This window comes from Coccinella septempunctata, chromosome 1 (assembly GCF_907165205.1).
Source record: "Coccinella septempunctata chromosome 1, icCocSept1.1, whole genome shotgun sequence".
Taxonomy (NCBI): domain Eukaryota; kingdom Metazoa; phylum Arthropoda; class Insecta; order Coleoptera; family Coccinellidae; genus Coccinella; species Coccinella septempunctata.
The window spans coordinates 29,237,009-29,256,516 of NC_058189.1; the positions used below are offsets into that span (position 1 = coordinate 29,237,009).

General features: G+C 36.7%; 1 protein-coding gene across 3 annotated transcripts in view; it reads right to left on the reverse strand.

The window, feature by feature from the left end:
- The window catches only part of LOC123318393 (dynein axonemal heavy chain 8-like), a 1,393,903-nt gene that overhangs the window by 190,629 nt on the left and 1,183,766 nt on the right, over nt 1-19,508 (reverse strand). The gene's annotated exons all lie outside the window — the stretch shown is intronic.

The window sequence follows — 19,508 nt, forward strand, 5'->3', positions numbered from 1 at the left end:
TTGAGTAAGGAGAACTTCAAAACAACCCCTCGGCAGCATTTTTTATCCAATCGAGTATTCTCCATCTGGAACAACTTACCCGCTGATGTTGTGGAGGCAGCAAATGTGAATGCGTTCAAGAACAGACTAGACCGACATAGAAGCCATTCGACCGTAACATGACGGATCTTTATTTTTGTTTTTTTGTCTGAATCACTAATTATTTTCCATTGTTCAATTCTTGTTTACGTTCTGTTTCGCATACTATTGATTTTTCTTTTTGTATTTTGAGCTTATACAGGCTTTGCCTCAGCTCTAAACATTATTGTAATAATAATAATAATAATAATCTGGCCTGCCTGGCAGCTATCTGGTAGATGGCCTGCCAGGTAGCCATCGTAACGACGTAGACGGTGCAGCCAGCCACGCCTGCTGTCCGCAGTCCCATTCCTTTTTCCTCTCTCTTTCACATCCTTTATAGGGGTGCTCTTTCTGCTCTCATTTCTCTACCCCTCACCCAAACCGAGAAAGGGGAGCACAAACCCATGAAAATGGTGATTACGAGAAGCCTCGGAAACAAGTCGCTGCCTGGGGATCGTCAGGGCATGTCTGGAGCCGGCGCTGGACATGACAGCATGCGGGACGTCGGTGGCAGGATGTTGAGGAAGCGGGCTCCTGCTGCAAAAGAAGCTACAGCTCCAAAGCAACAACAGCAACCAACGAGTCCAATTCAATTGTCGACTCGAACCGCTGAAAGTGCTGCGCAGGATATTCAGCCAGTGCTCACCCAAGCGGGGTTAGTTAGAAAGCGCATGAAGTGGACAACGTCCATGAATGAAACTATTGTGCGCATATATAACTCCATCACGGGACTAGGGCAGAACACGAACAACTATAGAAAAAGGCTCCATGAGGAATTCTGCAACGCCTACCCAAATCTCAATGTCACTGAACAACGAGTGGCAGACCAATACCGCGTAATTCTGAGAAATGAACTAATACCTACGGCCCGAATCGACGCAATCAAACGAGAACTTCAGCGTCCGCCCACAATAGAGAATAACACCAACACCTCTGATGAAATTCACATGCCGGGGCAACAACAGGCAGAAGAAACTGATACTGAAAGTCCATCTTGCAACGCAAGTGAGCCTGAACACCAGGACGATAGGGAAGAGCTCCACCGACAAGTTGACTCTGACATGAGGAGATACTTTGCCGAACTGGAAGGAACAGATCCTCTTCATCGAGTAGCACCTCCACGACTCAATACATCCAAGAAACTGTCACTTATAATCGACATCTTGAATAAGGACGTTTTACCTGAATACCTACAGAACGGAAGTTCATTGGAATATCTGCATCTAGTTTTTCACTGTGCAGCGCTAACGACAGCGAAAACCATGGGGGCAAAAATTCGCCGAACGGACAACGATGGTCCAAAATTACACAAATTACACGCGCCAGCATGGCAGAAACGTCTTCAACACAAAACAGAAAGGCTAAGAAGAGACATTGGACGACTGACGGAGTACTTGAACGGGAATCGCGGAAGGAAGGTTGTGAAAGCTGCCAAAGAAATCATCGATAGAAACAGAACACATACCGAACGAGAGACGGAGAATGCTACAGCACACCATTGCCTTGACACTCTGAAGCAAAAATTAAGTCAGAACGCCTGAGGAGATATAAAAGCAATTATAGCCGGAAAAGAGACAATAATTCATTCGAAAAGTCCGAAGAATCTTTCTACCGGTCACTCACATCGTCGGATGGAGAAAATGGAAAGTTACCACCAAAGGAAGCCATTGAACAATTCTGGACCGAACAACTATCAACGAAACCTCAGTTCAATGGAAATACCGGATGGATTGAAGATGAAAAATCTGAAGCTATAAAATATGAGCCGATGCAGCATGACATGATCACAATTGAAGAAGTAAAATCAGCTATCAGAGGACTGCACAACTGGAAAGCACCTGGGCCTGATGGATTACAGAACTTCTGGATCAAGAAACTTTGGATCATGCATGACAAATTGACCTCCGCAATAAATGATGTCATTGAAAATCCTGAAAGAATGCCAGTATTCCTTACACATGGCACAACATACCTGTTACCTAAAGACCAAAGGAATACAGAAGACCCATCCAAGTACCGACCAATCACATGTCTTCCAACGATGTACAAATTAATCACATCGTGCATTTCGAACCGAATTTACAACCATTGCGAAAGGAATAACATCATCGCCATGCAACAAAAAGGATGCACCAAAGACAGCCGAGGGTGCAAAGAACAACTAATAATAGATTCAGTTATCTGCAATCAAGCGTTCTCCAAGCGAAGGAATCTTTACGCTGCGTACATAGACTACAAAAAAGCATTCGATTCTATACCTCACGAATGGCTCTTGACGATCTTGAAGATTTACAAGGTGGATCCCAATATTGTTAAGTTCCTTAAAAACGCCATGTCAACCTGGCGTACTAGTCTTCAAATGAAAGCAGCAGATTGCTCCATTACAACAGGACCTATTCTAATAAGACGCGGAATTTTCCAAGGAGACTCGCTGAGCCCTCTGTGGTTCTGCATGGCCCTGAATCCCTTGTCTCATAGATTGAATTCTACGGACTACGGATTCTCCATCAAGAGCGGCAGTAGAACTATGATGAAACTGAATCATCTCCTTTACATAGACGATTTAAAACTCTTCGCATCTACCAAAAAACAAATGCAACTGATGCTGAAAATGGTGGAAGGATTCTCGGAAGACATCAAAATGAAGTTTGGACTAGAAAAATGCCGACTGCTAAACATAACGAGAGGGAAAATGGAAGATGCTACGTTCAAACTCAAGGAAGATGCAGAAATTGAAGCATTGAAGGAAGGAGACACATACAAGTATCTGGGCATAAAACAGGCAAGAAAAATCAATCAGACCCAGATGAAGAAAGAATTAACGGAGGAGTTTACCCGAAGATTGAGAAGGATAATGAGAACTGGTCTCAACAGCAAGAATCTGATAAAAGCGATTAACACCTACGCTTGCTCGGCGCTGAGCTATTCATTTGGTATTATCTCTTGGACGACCACCGATTTAGCAGCTTTACAGAGAAAAATACGGACGATGCTGACTAAACACAATAAACATCACCCCAAAAGCTCAATAGAACGGACAGAGCTACCACGACATCTTGGGGGTAGAGGAATTGTTGATTTGTCCAACCGTATGTCCCAGGAAATTGAAGGACTTCGGAAATATTTCTTGAGCAAGGCAGCTTCGTCAGAACTCCATCGAGTAGTTTGTGTTGCTGATACTTCCACACCGTTAAAGCTACACCAGGATCACTTGGAAACCGTCGAACACTCTGCAGAAAGTAAAATGCAGAAACTGATTGGCAAACCTCTGCATGGGAGGCACCAGAATGAGGTCAACCATGATTACGTCGACATATCTGCGTCGAACTACTGGTTGACTTCCGGAAGGTTGTTTCCTGAGACAGAGGGCTTCATGCTCGCCATCCAGGATCAGGTGATTCCAACAAGAAATTACATGAAATACATCGCCAAGGATGCCTCAGTGGCGGACGATAGCTGTCGTTATGGCTGTGCGACACATGAAACTATCCAGCACATCACCGGGGGATGTCAGAAGTTCGCGGGCACGGAGTACAAAAATAGACATGATGCCGTTGCCAAGATTCTTCACCAAGAATTGGCACTGAAACACCAACTTCTGAGTTCGAAAAAGGTGCCTTATTACAATTACCATCCAGATGCTGTATTGGAAAATGAACATCACAAGCTCTACTGGGATCGCACGGTTCTCACAGACCGGAAAATAACCCACAATAGACCAGACCTCATATTTCTCAATAAGGATGAGGACAGAGCACTATTCATCGATGTGGCGATTCCAAATAATAACAATCTTCTAGATAGGCACACTGAAAAAATTTCAAAGTACAGAGATCTCGAGGAACAAACCAGGAGACAGTGGAAGCTGAAAGATATCAAGACCATCCCTATTGTCATATCATCTACAGGCCTGATACCGAAGAAACTGCTAGAGAACTTGAGGAAGCTTCAGTTGAACGAAAATATCTATAAAGTCATGCAGAAGGCGGTACTGCTGGGAACGGCGAGAACTGTACGCAAGTACATGGGAAATTCAGAGGAACACCGTCTGCTCCGACAGGAAGTGCGGGTGGAGCAGGAATCCAACCTACAGCAGGGAGGCGAGGAGCGACCCGGACCCGACCACCACCACGAGCCCGAAAACCTGGAAAGGGCTCCAACAGAGCTTAATCCTTTTGATATCTGAGATATCTGGGATAAGTGAATTTTCCTCTGGAGAGGAGTGTGAAAGCCGCAAGGCTAAAGTCATAATAATAATAATAATAATAATAATAACTTATTTAAAAAATTATCCAAGTTCGCTTTCTGTGATTTATAAACAGTAAATACTATTAGCTTCTGTTCATGGATTTCTATTGCTGCTATTTCTAAATTGATTTCTTCTTCTTCTTGAATTCGTTGATACTTCCAATTGATTCATAATGTTAGCGAATTTCGGACCATTATCATGACTCCTCCTCACATTTCAGTTTTGATCTGCAGAAGTACTCAGCAATATTAAAATTGTCAATAATAATATGAGGGAAAAGAATATTCTCATCTTGACCTCGAGAAAGCAACCCAAATTGTCAATAAAGTGTCAGAAGTTTTTTGAATTTCTTCCTCTTTTTTTCAATTTTCTACTGAATAACCACTGGAATATCTATTGGAGATGATTCCTCAACATAAGGGTCCTGTAGCGTTCCTCAAACAACTGAAGAATAATTACTTGGAAGACTGGACCTGGTCGAAAGACCCTTCCTGTCATAAGCAAGATTTGGCTATTATTAATTTACCACTGAAGGCATTTCTAACGACGAGGGTGATCCTCCACCAAGATCAGCAGAAGGTTTTTGTCGCTGAGATGATATTCCTCCCATTTCAATTGAAGGACAAGTTTTGTACCTATAATTATTAATTTTTTTTTTCATTCATCATCAAGTCTTCGAATAAGTTTTGATGAAAGCTTTATTATTCACTTTTTTCCTCGTTTTCTGCTCTGTTTCTTTGTTTCAGATATTATTTCGAAATTGAAAGAGGATAAAGAAATTTTTATATCAGTGGAAAAGAAGCCCTTCAGTATTAAAAGCTTATTCTGTAAACAAATTTGTCATCACTACACTACTCACGGGTAGACAGGGTTTTTTACTGAGGTTTTCCCTAAGCTCTTGTATTATACTCCGAATTGTATGGTACCCCGTTACACTAACCTTTGCTTAAACTCATACATATGCTATATTGTTTGATAACCAAAAATTTACATTCAAAAGAATATATACAGGCTGATTCGAAACTCGAGGCGAAAAATTGAGGGACATATATAATTTTTGGCCGATGACACTTCGTTTCCGAATTTTTGGACATAAATGTTTCTGTATGCAACCAATTAAATTTCATAAACTACAGTAAGCCTAGAAATAAATGAGATGAATGTCTCTTTGTGATAGAACACTTTTTGTTTGCTGATTTAGTCCTGCTGTTTAACCTGCAGTTTTCAAACGAAGAATATGCAGATATTATTTTTGTGTACGGTTTTTGTGATGGCAACTCATTAAAAGCTTATCGGGAGTACAACATGGGATTCCTAAGAGACGAAAACCATCTCGCCGGGTGTTTTCTGACGCTTATCAAAGGTACCAGCGTGATCACCTGATTGGATCCTTTGGATTATTTTGTATAGGGACATTTGTAACAACAAGTTTACGCAGTGAAAATTATAAATGAACGAATTATTAATGCAGTCGAATCCACACAGAATAGGCAAAACATGCAATTAGTGTACAATGCCCTTATTCTGCGTTGCCAAGCATGTATCGATGCTAATGGTGGCATTTTTGAACATTTGATTTAATTTTTTCTGTACCTTTATCAGCTATTAGAGTTTAAAATTGATGACATACAGAAATTTTGAACACTTATATTTCGGAAACAAGGCAATATTCAAAAATTTTATATTACTTTTTTTATTAGGAATAGCAGTCTGTATACGTTCCTCAATTTTTCGCCTCGAGTTCTGAATCACCCTGTATATAATTTAAATTCTCGTCCTACCTGGAAGCATTCACTATCAGCAATTTGGTGATATGACATATCACTTCACTATCAGCAATTTGGTGATATGACATATCACCAAATTTATTAATAATAAATAAAATTAACACATTGTGTTAATTTTATTCACAATAATTTGTTCTTCTTTCGACATTTCCAATTTATCGTGAGGTTTTTATTATCGTGATTGGATCGGAAGTACCAATATGTCTCGCATATGGAAGAGAATTGCTACATCTAATTGATATCGCAGTTATTAAACAATATTACTCGAGAATTCTTGATCGAGAGTTTGGAGGACGAAATCTCTTTATCACAACCCCATCGAATTAACAATAGGAGAAGGATCAGGAGGAGAACTCAGGCAAACAAGAGAATAAACGCTGAGCTATCTGATACAGTCTGAAATAACAGAAATACCAACAATCACTATACCCGATGATGTAGGAGGTTCAGTTGATAAACTGAAAAGGGATATACTGAAAGCTAACTAAATAACACAAAGAAAATAACGAAACTAGCACAGTAACATCCACATGCTGATATACCCAGAGATATCGAAGGCAGTGGCGGTTCGTGGTCATGAGAGCTGAGGAGGCTAAAAGTTTTCGAGTGTTCGAACAAACTTTTATCAGTCAATTAAATATATTTCTTCAATATAATGAAAAGTTGCGAGTTCTAATACTAATTTTCAATGCAAGAGAATGCTATATGCTCCTTTGACTTGTTTTGCCTTTCGAAAGAACGCGGTAAATATTTCAAATCTGAGAACCCCGTTCTAGAGCATGAAGTATATTCTGTTTGATGAGAAAATAGTAAACATGGCCAGCAAAATAATTTTTCCGTTTGATCGATCCAGTTAACCAATCACATTTATCGTACCAAACAACACTGAAACCTCTATTTTGACGATTTTCGGTCGACTTTAGTGTAATAAAATTTGGTCGAGGTCTTGTAAAGGTTTTAACAACTTATATAGTTCATTATCAATATTCAATTGCATTTTATTTTTTGATCAGTATCAGTACTTACCCCTAACTATACAACTTAACAAAAATATATCACGAATCTCGCGAAGTTCGAGTTCTCCACGAAGCCGTTACATTCAAATTGAAATCATAACAAACTACGCCGGACAACGCCCCTACCGCCGGAGATCAAGCGAATATAGACCATATTAGTGAGGTTAGAATCACTCAATTGGCGGGAGATCCATATTCAAATTGTTTCACATAGGAATCAACTATAAGATGGAATATCGCTAGATAGAAGTAAATGTTAGTATAAATACAGACAAAATTGGGTGGCTTCATTATTAGAGCTTGTTTCCAAGTACATTTTACATCACAATATACATTTATATGTCTTGAATTCGAAATTAAACATATTATCATACGGAATATAGAAAACTAGACAACGCTAAAGTAACCAGTGAAAACAGGCCTCGGATATTGGATGGATACAACGGTAAACGAAGGAAGGAAAGGAAACGGACTATGAATTTTGGTGTATGGAATGTGCAAGGTATAAGGAACAAACAAAGGGAGATCATTTTGGAATTTATTCAACGAAAAATTGACCTGGCTATCATCTCTGAAACAAAGAAAAAGGGTAACGGATTAGTAAAGAACATCAACAATTTATTACACCTTCATACAGGAGTGGACAAACATGAAAGGGCCCAAGCTGGAGTATCCATAATAATCCACAAAAAAATGAAAAGACATATTAAGTCTTGGGAAGCAATAAACGAACGCATAATTGAGATGACGATCCAGATAAGGGGAAGAACTATAACGATTCTCGGTGTGTATGCGCCAAATGACGATGCTACAGTTCAAGTGAAGGATAATTTTGAAGATACTCTCAGAAATATAATCGACCAAGTCCCACATAGTCACGAAATTATTATTGGAGGTGACCTCAATGGTAGAGTCGGGCAACAGATGAACAGTAACGTGGTGGGTAGATACGGAGAAGAAACGGTTAACGATAACGGTGAGAGACTTATCAATCTTTGCGAAGAATTCGATTTAAAAATAACAAATACTTTTTTCCCACACAAAGATATACACAAGTTCACCTGGTACCAACATACGAGAGGGCTAAAGTCAATTATAGATTATGTTATCATTCGACAACGTTCCGGTATTAGGATTCAAGACGTCAGAGTCAAAAGAAGCTCAGAGTGTGGATCCGACCATCAGCTACTGGAAGCAAAAATGTATATTCCCTTTGCTACGACTTGTTCCTCGACCAACACAAATAACATCACGGAAACTAGACTAGACATGAAGAAATATAATCTGAAGGGCTTTTTAGATGAAACCACTAAATGTTCATTTGCAAGAAGATGGAACAAAAATTAATCGAATCCGAGAGAACAACACAAGATGAATATGTACACATTAAAACATGTATCCTCGAAACTGCTGAAAAAATACTCGGAATAGAACAGATCAGTAATAAGCCTGAATGGTGGGATGAAACTATAGAACGGAAGATAAAAGAAAAGAAGCAACTCTTCCAAAAGCTTCTTCAAAAGAAGGATCACATAACCAGAGAAAATTACAAGAGAGCAAATAGGGAGGTGAAGAAGGAGGTGATCAACAAAAAGAATAGAAGTTGGGAGAAGAAATGCGAGTATATCGAACAACATATGGGAGGGACCCGGAGCTCGGAAGCTTGGAAAACTATAAAGTCTATGAGAACATCCAAAAAACGTACAACTAATCTGGGAAATATAAGAAATGAAGACTGGGTTCGCTACTTCATAGAGCTCTCAGAAGAAAAGCGACATACATTTCTGGAGGAACAACAACCAATAACTGATACATGTCATATAGACCTTCACTTGGAACAAGTACAGAAGGCAATTAAGGACACGAAGCTGAAGAGATCTCCTGGACTTGGAGGAATACATCCAGAATTCATAAAATATGGACCACACAAACTAACTGCAATGTTTAGAACTCTTTTTGAAAGATGCTTGAATGGGGAGGAAACCAAACCGAATGGAGAAAGTCTTATATATCACCGATCCACAAGAAAGGATCGAAAGATGAGCCCAAGAACTACCGAGGCATAGCAGTCATCCCTACTATTGGAAGAATATACTCCCGGATCCTGAAAAATTTAATAGAAGAATATTTTGAAGACGCACAACCAGAAAAACAAGCAGGATTTCGTGCAGGGAGATCCACAATAGATTATTTATTCACTTTAAAATTGGCCTTGGAAAAGAGAACTCAGCGAAACGAAGAAACACATATAGCCTTTATAGATCTAGAGAAAGCTTATGATAGCGTTCCGGTATCCCAACTATAGAAAGCTATGAAAAAACTCGCTATAAGACCAACATTAATTCGAGCAGCTCAGCTTTATTACAAACAAAATTATGCTTCTGTCAAAATCGGCATGAAACTAACAAAATCATTCAACACGACAAAGGGACTTAGACAAGGGTGTTGTTTATCCCCTACGTTATTCAAAATGTATTTATACGAATCGCTGAAAGGCTGGACACGTAAGTGTAAGAATATGGGACTAAGAGTAGGAGACGATAAGCTGTATACTCTGTACTTTGCAGACGACCAGATCGTAATTGCAGAAGATCAGCAAGATTTGAGTTCTATGGTCAGAAAACTGCATGAGGAGTATACTGCGGCGGGTCTCACGATGAAGCTTAATAAGTGTGAATATTTAACCGTGGCTAGCGATGACAACAACAGCTTACCTCTGGAAAACGGATCAATAAAAAACGTCAACAAAGCTAAATACCTGGGAGTTATCTATTATATATTAATAAAAGAGGATCTATGGTTTACTTCAAAATGCTTTATTGTTCAAACGATCGCACCAAATTGGACAATTCTTTTTTTGTTGTGTTTATTATTGTTAGGGCAAGGTTTATATAACAAAATATTCCCAAAAAAAATTGTACAGAACAGAAAAAAAGGCATTCCTTTTTCTCACGACCAATCGAGCAATCATAGAGTTTATGGAATATCATCCACAGCACGTCTCCTTTACTCATATGCCACATTGTCACACAATCACGATGAGTTATTTATTATTATCTACCCTAGAAATAATTTAAATGGCAAAACTAGGTTTGCCAGGTCAGCTAGTCTTCAATAAAGAAGGAAGTAGCAGAGATGAAATTCAGGACAGAATTACAAAGGGACGCAAAACCATAGGAGCACTCAATTCCATACTTTGGGAAAAAAATATCAAAAAGAAAACAAAAATGCGTATCCACAAATCAACAGTTCAGAGCATTATGTTGTATGGCGCGGAAATATGGGATTTGAGTAAGACCAACAAGAAGAAGCTACTGGCCACAGAGAAGAACTTTCTAAGAAGGAGATGTGGAGATCGAGACTGGAGAGAGTAAGGAACGTGGAGATCAGGAGGCAGATGCTCGTCGAGAAGAATATCATTGACGATGTAGATAGAAAACAGCTGACGTGGTTCGGACATACAAAGAGAATGGGAGATACCAGATGGCCGAAGAAAATATTGGAGTGGATACCTCCAGAAAGAAGAAAGAGAGGAAGACCAAGACGAAGCTGGAGAGATGACGTCGAAGAAGCCATGGAAGCAAGAAACTTGGAGGGAGATATGTGTTTAGACAGAAGGAATTGGAAACTGGGAACGGAGGGGCGGCGAGAGCCGTAGATAATCCGATATATATATTGTTACGAGACCGTTTCCCACAAGAAGTACGGAATTGCATCGAAACCCGAAACCCAGGATTCCTGGAAGACGACACAAGGCGTGACCACCGATTGTGACTCTTTTCCGTTTTCATAATTCGAATAATAAATAGTCAGTTGATGTCTAGCGTTAGATAGATTCACTTGCTTGTTCCTTGTACAAATAAAAACGATATCCTTTCTATCGAGTTGTCCTTTAATTATTATTGGCAACCCTAAAAAGAAATAAGTTCTTTTTAAAAATAGACTTTTGGATACGTTATTCATAACTGGCGCTGCGAACAGGATATCGCAACGGGGTTTTAGTGAAAAGAAAAAAAAACTAAAATCAGTTTCCATAAGTGAATACGGACTCGTCCGGCCAGGCTGTTCGAAGAGTGTTCGAGGAACTCCCGGTGACTATCAAGTCTTTGTGCGGTATCACCAAGAAACTACATCGAACCAGCAGAGAATCAATTCTACCCACTTCATCCAGAAGGAAGACCATCAACTCGATCCACTTCGATTAAGAAGAAGGAACTACACACTCTAGGATGCATATCTTGGTGATGTAAGTCCATCAATCTCTTTCCTTAAACCCAGAATCCCAAAGTTCAAATGACAGATACCGATTCTTCAAGCGTACTAGAAGTTATCGCTGAAGATTCAGAATTATTAGAATTAGGAACAAACTTTTTGAATAACCAATCAGAATTAGAAACAAATTTTTCGAACAATCAATCAATTAGAAATAGAAGATTCCAACCATATCCTTCAAGAAGAAATTTTGAAAACCTCGAAATGAATAACCAAACTTCTTCTAACCCACCTGTAGTTGACGCAATGTCAAGACAAGATATACAATTACTCTTGAACTCAATACCTGAATTTTCTCCAGGTCAAAATTTATCAATATTTATCAATGAAATAGACAACCTTTTTATACATCTCCAAGGAAGGTTAACTCCAGATCTTACTTACGCCTTGAATTTCACAATAAGATCAAAAATTAAAGGAGAAGCGAGAGATTTCATTTCTTTTCAAAATGCTACGGATTGGATGACTATCAGACGATCATTATTGCAAAGATACGGAGATCAACGAAATGAAGACCTATTGATTTCTGCATTAACACAATCCGTTCAGAAAAAGAACGAAAATTATTTCGAATTTTACAGTAGAATTTCAAAGAACTTGAATGACCTTTTACAATACCTAACACTCAATACACAAGATCCAAATTATTTGCTTTACAAAAAACAAGATGTAGAAAAATTAGCCCTCAAAACTTTCCAAATTGGACTCTTAGAACCATATCGGTCATATTTAAGCAATTTCGAATCTAAAACTCTTGAAGAATGTATAAACAGATGCAAATTTTATGATAATAGAAAGCAAGAGTGGGAATATTGTGAATTCTTAAGAAAAACTCAAGATAATGATAAAAAACCAATTTATCGACAACAAAATAGTAGTTCAAATAGAGAGAATTTATTTGTTACTCAAAAACCTACTTTCAGTCAGCAAAACTATAATAATACCCCTACTTTCAGTCAGCAAAATTATAATAATACTCCTGCACGAATTCCTAATGAAAAAGGTTTTCCATACCCCATTAATCAACCGATCACTAATAATCCAAAATTTCCAACAAATCGACAAGTTTTCGGGACAAAACCAGGATCAAGTTTTCATAAGATTCAACCAAAGTCTACGCCCATGTCTATTAGCACAAGAAATACTTTCAAACAACCGGTAACACCCATGTCTATCTCCACCAGAAGAACGGGAATTCAACAGAAACCCAATTTCATCTCAGAAGAACTATTTAATGTTCAATCGGAGAATTGTAATTCAGACGAAAATATGACAGAATATTTCCCGGAAAATGCGGAATATGAATTCGTTAACCCTCAAGAAGAGTTTGAAGAAAATTATGAAGATGAAAATTTTCAGTCATGTGCCCTAGAAACAAACAATACTTAAGCCCGTTTGCAACAGCCGAGAATTCTCTGGAGAATTCTCTACAAAATTCTCGCAAGAAAAGGGCGGAGACTATTTAGTACGCAACTGAACAGAGAATTCTACCGAAAGTGCGTATGTAACGGTACATAATTCACGGCGCATGAAATCTCGAGTAAATTTTCTAGAGAATTCTCGGCTGTTGCAAACGGGCTTTAGACTTGAATTGTGTTAAGATTAAGTCAAAATTGCCCTATATTTACCTCCCAGAAGTAAATTTAAGAATTCTTATTGATTCAGGTGCAACAAATTCAGTAATTAATAAAAAACCAGCTTATGAAAAATTTTTCAATTTCCTTTTCAAAGAACCATTCAGTGTTTCTGGCTTAGGAAATACTATTGAATCAGATGACAATTTACATATCCCCATTTTATACGAATTAGGGATCTATGAAAATATTCATTTACATGTAGTTGATTGGCATAAAAAATTCGACGCATTATTAGGAACTTCCGATTTACAAAGACTAGGAGCAAAAATCGATTATCAAACACACACTTTAGAAATTAATGGCTTAAAAATCCCTTTCAATCTCGAATATTCCAATTCCAAAATTAAACCTAGAAAATTCACTGCGAAAAATCATGTCAAAATACCAGTTTCTATCGAAAATGGCGATGTTATTATACCAGAACTGAACTTCAAGGAATTTTCAACCCCAGAATGTATTGCCCACGCGAAAGACGGATTATGTTGTATACCAATCCCTCAACCAATAAAAAGTACCGAAATAAATTTCTCAGAAAGAATACCTGTTCAATCTTTATTCGAAGCGGAAATATCAGAACCACCCGCGGAAAATCGAAATTTTAAATTTTCCAGACATATTAGAACTGAACACATGAATTCGGAAGAAAAGAGAGAAATTCTAAAACTTTGCAGTAAATTCAGAAATATTTTTTATAATGAAAATTGTGATCTTTCATTCAGTAACACAGTCAAACACAAAATCAGAACAAAAGATGAAGAACCAGTTTACGTGAAGTCCTTCAGACACCCTCATAGTATGAAGGGAATTATCCAAGAACAGATACAAAAATTGCTCGATGATAAAATTATACGACCATCAATTTCACCCTATAGTGCCCCCGTATGGATCGTCAATAAGAAAACAGACGCATCCGGCGAAAAAAAGTATCGAATGGTAATCGACTATCGTCGTTTGAATGAAAAAACGGTAGAAGACAAGTATCCCCTACCCCGAATTGAAGAGATCTTAGACAATTTAGGAAAAAGTTGTTATTTTTCAACATTGGACATGGCCAAAGCATTCCACCAAATTGAAATGGACCCAGATTCCATAGAAAAAACGGCCTTCACAGTAAACAACGGACACTATGAATACGTTCGTATGCCCTACGGCTTGAAAAACGGACCAAGTACTTTTCAAAGAGTCATGGATGATGTATTCAAAAAGTATCTCCACATATTTTGTTTTGTGTACATGGACGATATTGTAATATTTTCCAAATCTTTACAAGAACACATCTATCATTTAAAATTAATTTTCCAAAAACTAAAAGAATTCAATCTCAAAATCGAACTAAATAAATGCGAATTTTTAAGTAAAAATGTTGAATTTTTGGGACATGTAATAACTCCCGACGGAATAGCACCGAATCCTTCCAAATTGAAAGCGATCGAAAACTACCCAATACCTCGGAATACGAAAGAAATAAAATCATTCTTAGGATTGATAGGTTACTATCGCCGATTCATCAAAAATTTTGCTCATATCGTTTCACCAATGACAAAGTGCTTGAAAAAAGGCGCAAAGGTAAAACCTGAAGATCCAGATTATGTATCATCATTTCAGTTGTGTAAAGAACTATTAACAAATGCCCCAATTTTAACTTATCCAGATTTCGAAAAACCTTTCAAATTGACAACAGACGCATCAAACGTTGCTTTAGGAAGTGTTTTATCCCAGTCTAATCGCCCAGTAGCATATTACTCTAGAACATTGAATTCAGCCGAAAGAAATTATTCGACAATCGAGAAAGAATTATTAGCAATATTGGATTCCACAAAACATTTCCGGCCCTATCTTTTCGGTCAACATTTTACTGTAGAAACGGATCATAACCCACTTGTCTGGCTCTATAAAATAAAAGAACCAAATTCAAGACTAATTAGATGGAAACTAAAATTAGAAGAATTCGATTTCGATATCGTGCATACAAAAGGCAAAGAAAACAAAGTAGCAGACGCACTTTCAAGAGTTGAAATCAATAATCGGGAAAACGATAATCTTTCTTTACTTTCCGATGACGATTTGAACGTTGAAATCTCTTCAGTATTAGCGAATGTAAATGAAATACCTGTTCTAGCAGATGAAGAAGTAGAAAACATTTTAAATTCAGAAAATAATCAAAATATCCTCAACAATTCCGAAAATCGAAACGAAGATAACGATTCCGGTAATACTATTCATTCAACCCAAGACGACAACGGGAAAGCAATACCCATTACAGATTCCCCAGTCAATATTTACCCAAATAGAATAATTCTTAATATCGGAGAACAGTACAATTTAAAATACACGAAACCTTTTGGAAAAAATACGTATAATGTTACTATCAAACTGAATTCTATAGAAAATGATTTGACTACACTTTTCAGAGAAGTTTTCAGACCCACTGAAACCTACGGAATTTTTTTTACAGACAAAAATTTAAGACTTCCTTTTATTCGATTTTGTAAAGAATTTTTCAACTACTCAGTTAAACTCTACATTAGTAATCTTTATTTATTAGATGTAGAACGAGAAGAAAATCAAAATGAAATAATCTCAGAATATCACGACAAAAATCATAACGGAATATCAGAAACTTTTAACCAACTCTCTAAGAAGTATTATTGGCCTAAAATGAAAAATAAAATTACCTCGTTCATAAATAAATGTGAGCTCTGTCTTCGTTCAAAATACGAGAGACAACCTTATAAACTAAAATTTTCAGGACCACTTCTGGCAAAACGACCTTTTGAAGTTATACACATAGACACATTCTCATTCCAAAACTCAAAATTTTTAACGATTATTGACTTATTTTCCAAATATGCCCAATCTTACGTAGTAAAGGATGGCACTGCCCTTACTATTCTGAATAAACTACGTCACTACTTTTCACATCATAACATACCTCAGAAAATCGTATGTGATGAAGGAAAAGAATTCCATAATAAAACCTTCATAGAATTTTGCAAATTGAATAAAATTGATTTACATTTCACAACAGTAAATAATCCAAGTTCTAATTCCCCAATTGAGAGATTTCACTCTACAATCTTGGAAAAATTAAGAATTTTAAAACTGAAGAACCCTAACGAAAACCCTTCAAATTTAATGATCTCAGCTACACTTATTTATAACCAATCAATTCATTCAGCCACCGGCTACTCACCATTCTATTTACTTTATGGTCCTTATGACAAACTGCCTGAATTCGACCTCAATATGACGGTTTACGAACAATACAACGAAAAAAGAAAACAAGAAATTTTACCATTTTTCGATCAAGTTTACGAGAAAAATAAGGAAAAATCTCAAAAGAAATTAGATAAATTAAATGAAAACCGAAATGACCCTCCAAACTTGAAACAAAAAGAAGTTTTTGTAGAAAGAGGAAGACCTAGAAAAACTGATCCTCCTTTCGAAAAAATCATTGTTGAACAACAGCAACAAAATAAAATCAGCGGTTTAACCGAAAAATCTCGAGAAACTACCGCAAATATTAATAAAGTCAAGAAATTAAGGAAAAACGTTTTCTCTTTTCAGAATTCCAATAATGCTGATGCAGACCCAAACCAACCAGGCCCTTCAGGTCACCAAAATAATCAATAACGGATACTTCGAAGAAAACTTGCGTAATGCAAAAATTTTAGATCACTATCACAAATTTCTTTTCTTGATTGACATCTCTTATTTAAGAAACAGTTACAAACAGCTAAGAAACAGTTTTTATAAATTACATGAACATGATACTTTAAGTACATCCACTCATGAAATATGTCTTGAATTTCAAACAAATCTCAATCAAGTTGAACAAATTTTGAATAAATTCAGTGGCAACTACAAAGTTAAGAGAGGTTTGGTGAATTTCATTGGAAAAGGTATAAAATTTATCACTGGAAATTTAGACGATGATTACTTGAATACCATAAATGAAAATTTAGAACGACTTCATCAAAATACAAATAATGAAATTGAAAGAATTGATAAATTAACATCATTTGCCAATCACTTGTCTAAAAGATATTCAGAAGATGTGGCTTTGTTAAATGAAAATATTTTGAAGACTCAGTCATTATTTGACAAAATAAAATCTAATGAAGAATTCACGATTAGGACACAAAATCTTATATTTCAATCGAAAATATTACTCAACTATCTACTTATGATAGAAAGAACAATAAGTTTTGCAATATTTGAAATACCGAACCTTGAACTCTTCAAAGTTGAAGAACTCCATTCTATTGAACAATATCTTGAGAAAATTTATAAACCACAAGAGCTTTCATCAATTAATAATGCTCATCTTTACAAATTATTAGAATTTTCAAAAATATCTGTCATAGGAACAGACAAATCCTTAACATTCCTATTAAAAATCCCTATTCTTAAACAATTCATTGCAAATTACTCCCAAGTGTACCCAGTACCCAATCATCAAGATATTGCGATAATACCACCAAAGAAGTATTTGATTAAGATCAAAAATGAGGAATATTGGACCGACGAAGCCTGCCGATCAATAAGCAACTCCTTAGTACTCTGTCTTCAAGCACCAACAAAAGAAGCCTGTACCCTGACAAAGCCTCAACTGTGCCAAACTTCTTTGTCAATAAACAACTTCAAGATTACCCACGTACTGAAAAACAAACAATTGTTGACCATCTTCAAGAAAACCCAAGAAGTAATAGAAGATTGTCATGGAATCATAATGAAGAAATCCATTCAAGGAGCCAATTTGCTCAGTTCCGACTGCAAAATCATAATTGAAAATTCTATATTCGACAACACAGTACCAATTTACAATATCACATTCAGAAACATTTCAAAAATTACATTGAAATTCAACCACAAAATCGAATTCCATTTGAAACATTTGAGAGAGCCAACCTCCATTATTCAAGAAGCTGAGAAACTCCGAGATGAACCCATGTATCTACATCCGGTCATTCACATGACACATTATGCCCTAAGTGGAATATTACTTTGTCTCATGGTTCTAGGAATAATTGCTATCTTGTTAAACAAAACGAGAATTCAAGAGCTCCTGTTCAGTCCCAGGAAAATCATCCACCTAGAGATGAGCAACGTTCAAGGCCTTGGTACTGATAACGAGGACGTTCCAGTCTAAGGGGGGAAGTGTTACGAGACCGTTTCCCACAAGAAGTACGGAATTGCATCGAAACCCGAAACCCAGGATTCCTGGAAGACGACACAAGGCGTGACCACCGATTGTGACTCTTTTCCGTTTTCATAATTCGAATAATAAATAGTCAGTTGATGTCTAGCGTTAGATAGATTCACTTGCTTGTTCCTTGTACAAATAAAAACGATATCCTTTCTATCGAGTTGTCCTTTAATTATTATTGGCAACCCTAAAAAGAAATAAGTTCTTTTTAAAAATAGACTTTTGGATACGTTATTCATAACTATATATATATAAACATTTTGTTAAAATGTAAGGATAGAGATCTTATTCCAAACTTCTTGAAAGTTAAAAATGCACATATTGAGATTAAGAGTGAGTACTTAAATGAAAAATATCAAAGGTTACACATGAAATATCTTAAACAAATTAAGTTGGGAAATAACTCAAAATGAATTATTTCAAAGGCTAGAAAAAGGGTACTGCCCGAAACGTTGCCGATAACCATTATATTTTAAATAATAATAAACCCTGCATATCAAATACTTTTGTCTTTCATAAATCACACAGGGTAAATACTTATCATTCGATATATATATATATATATATATAATTTTATTGAAGTAATAGTCGTGAAGGTATAATGAATTTCAAGGCTGTTCGACTAGGTGTTTTTTGGGCGAAATGAAGGTCAATTCGTTCTCATACTCTATAGTTTGGGACATCTTCAGGAGTAACTGTAATTAGAAAAGATGTTCTACAATGCATAGAGGTATCATCTCAGGACTTACGAAGCTATGACATAAAAGCGGCAACTCAGAAATCAAGTGGGATCTTAATGTTCTCATACCATTAGAACACCAAGTATCACCCCAAAATACAAAATAAGTCCTATTAAGTTCAATTTTGAGGACTCAGAATAACTCGTGTAGTCGTAACAATTTTTAATCTAAGGTTAGTCTATGGTCCATGAAATGTCAACAGTCATCCGTCAAAAGTTCTTCTTCTCCACTAATAGTTCTAAGAATAATTTAAGTTTAATGTGTGTGTTCACGTGATAATTATTCTTAGAACTATTAGTGGAGAAGAAGAACTTTTGACGGATGACTGTTGACATTTCATGGACCATAGACTAACCTTAGATTAAAAATTGTTACGACTACACGAGTTATTCTGAGTCCTCAAAATTGAACTTAATAGGACTTATTTTGTATTTTGGGGTGATACTTGGTGTACATTAAGATCCCACTTGATTTCTGA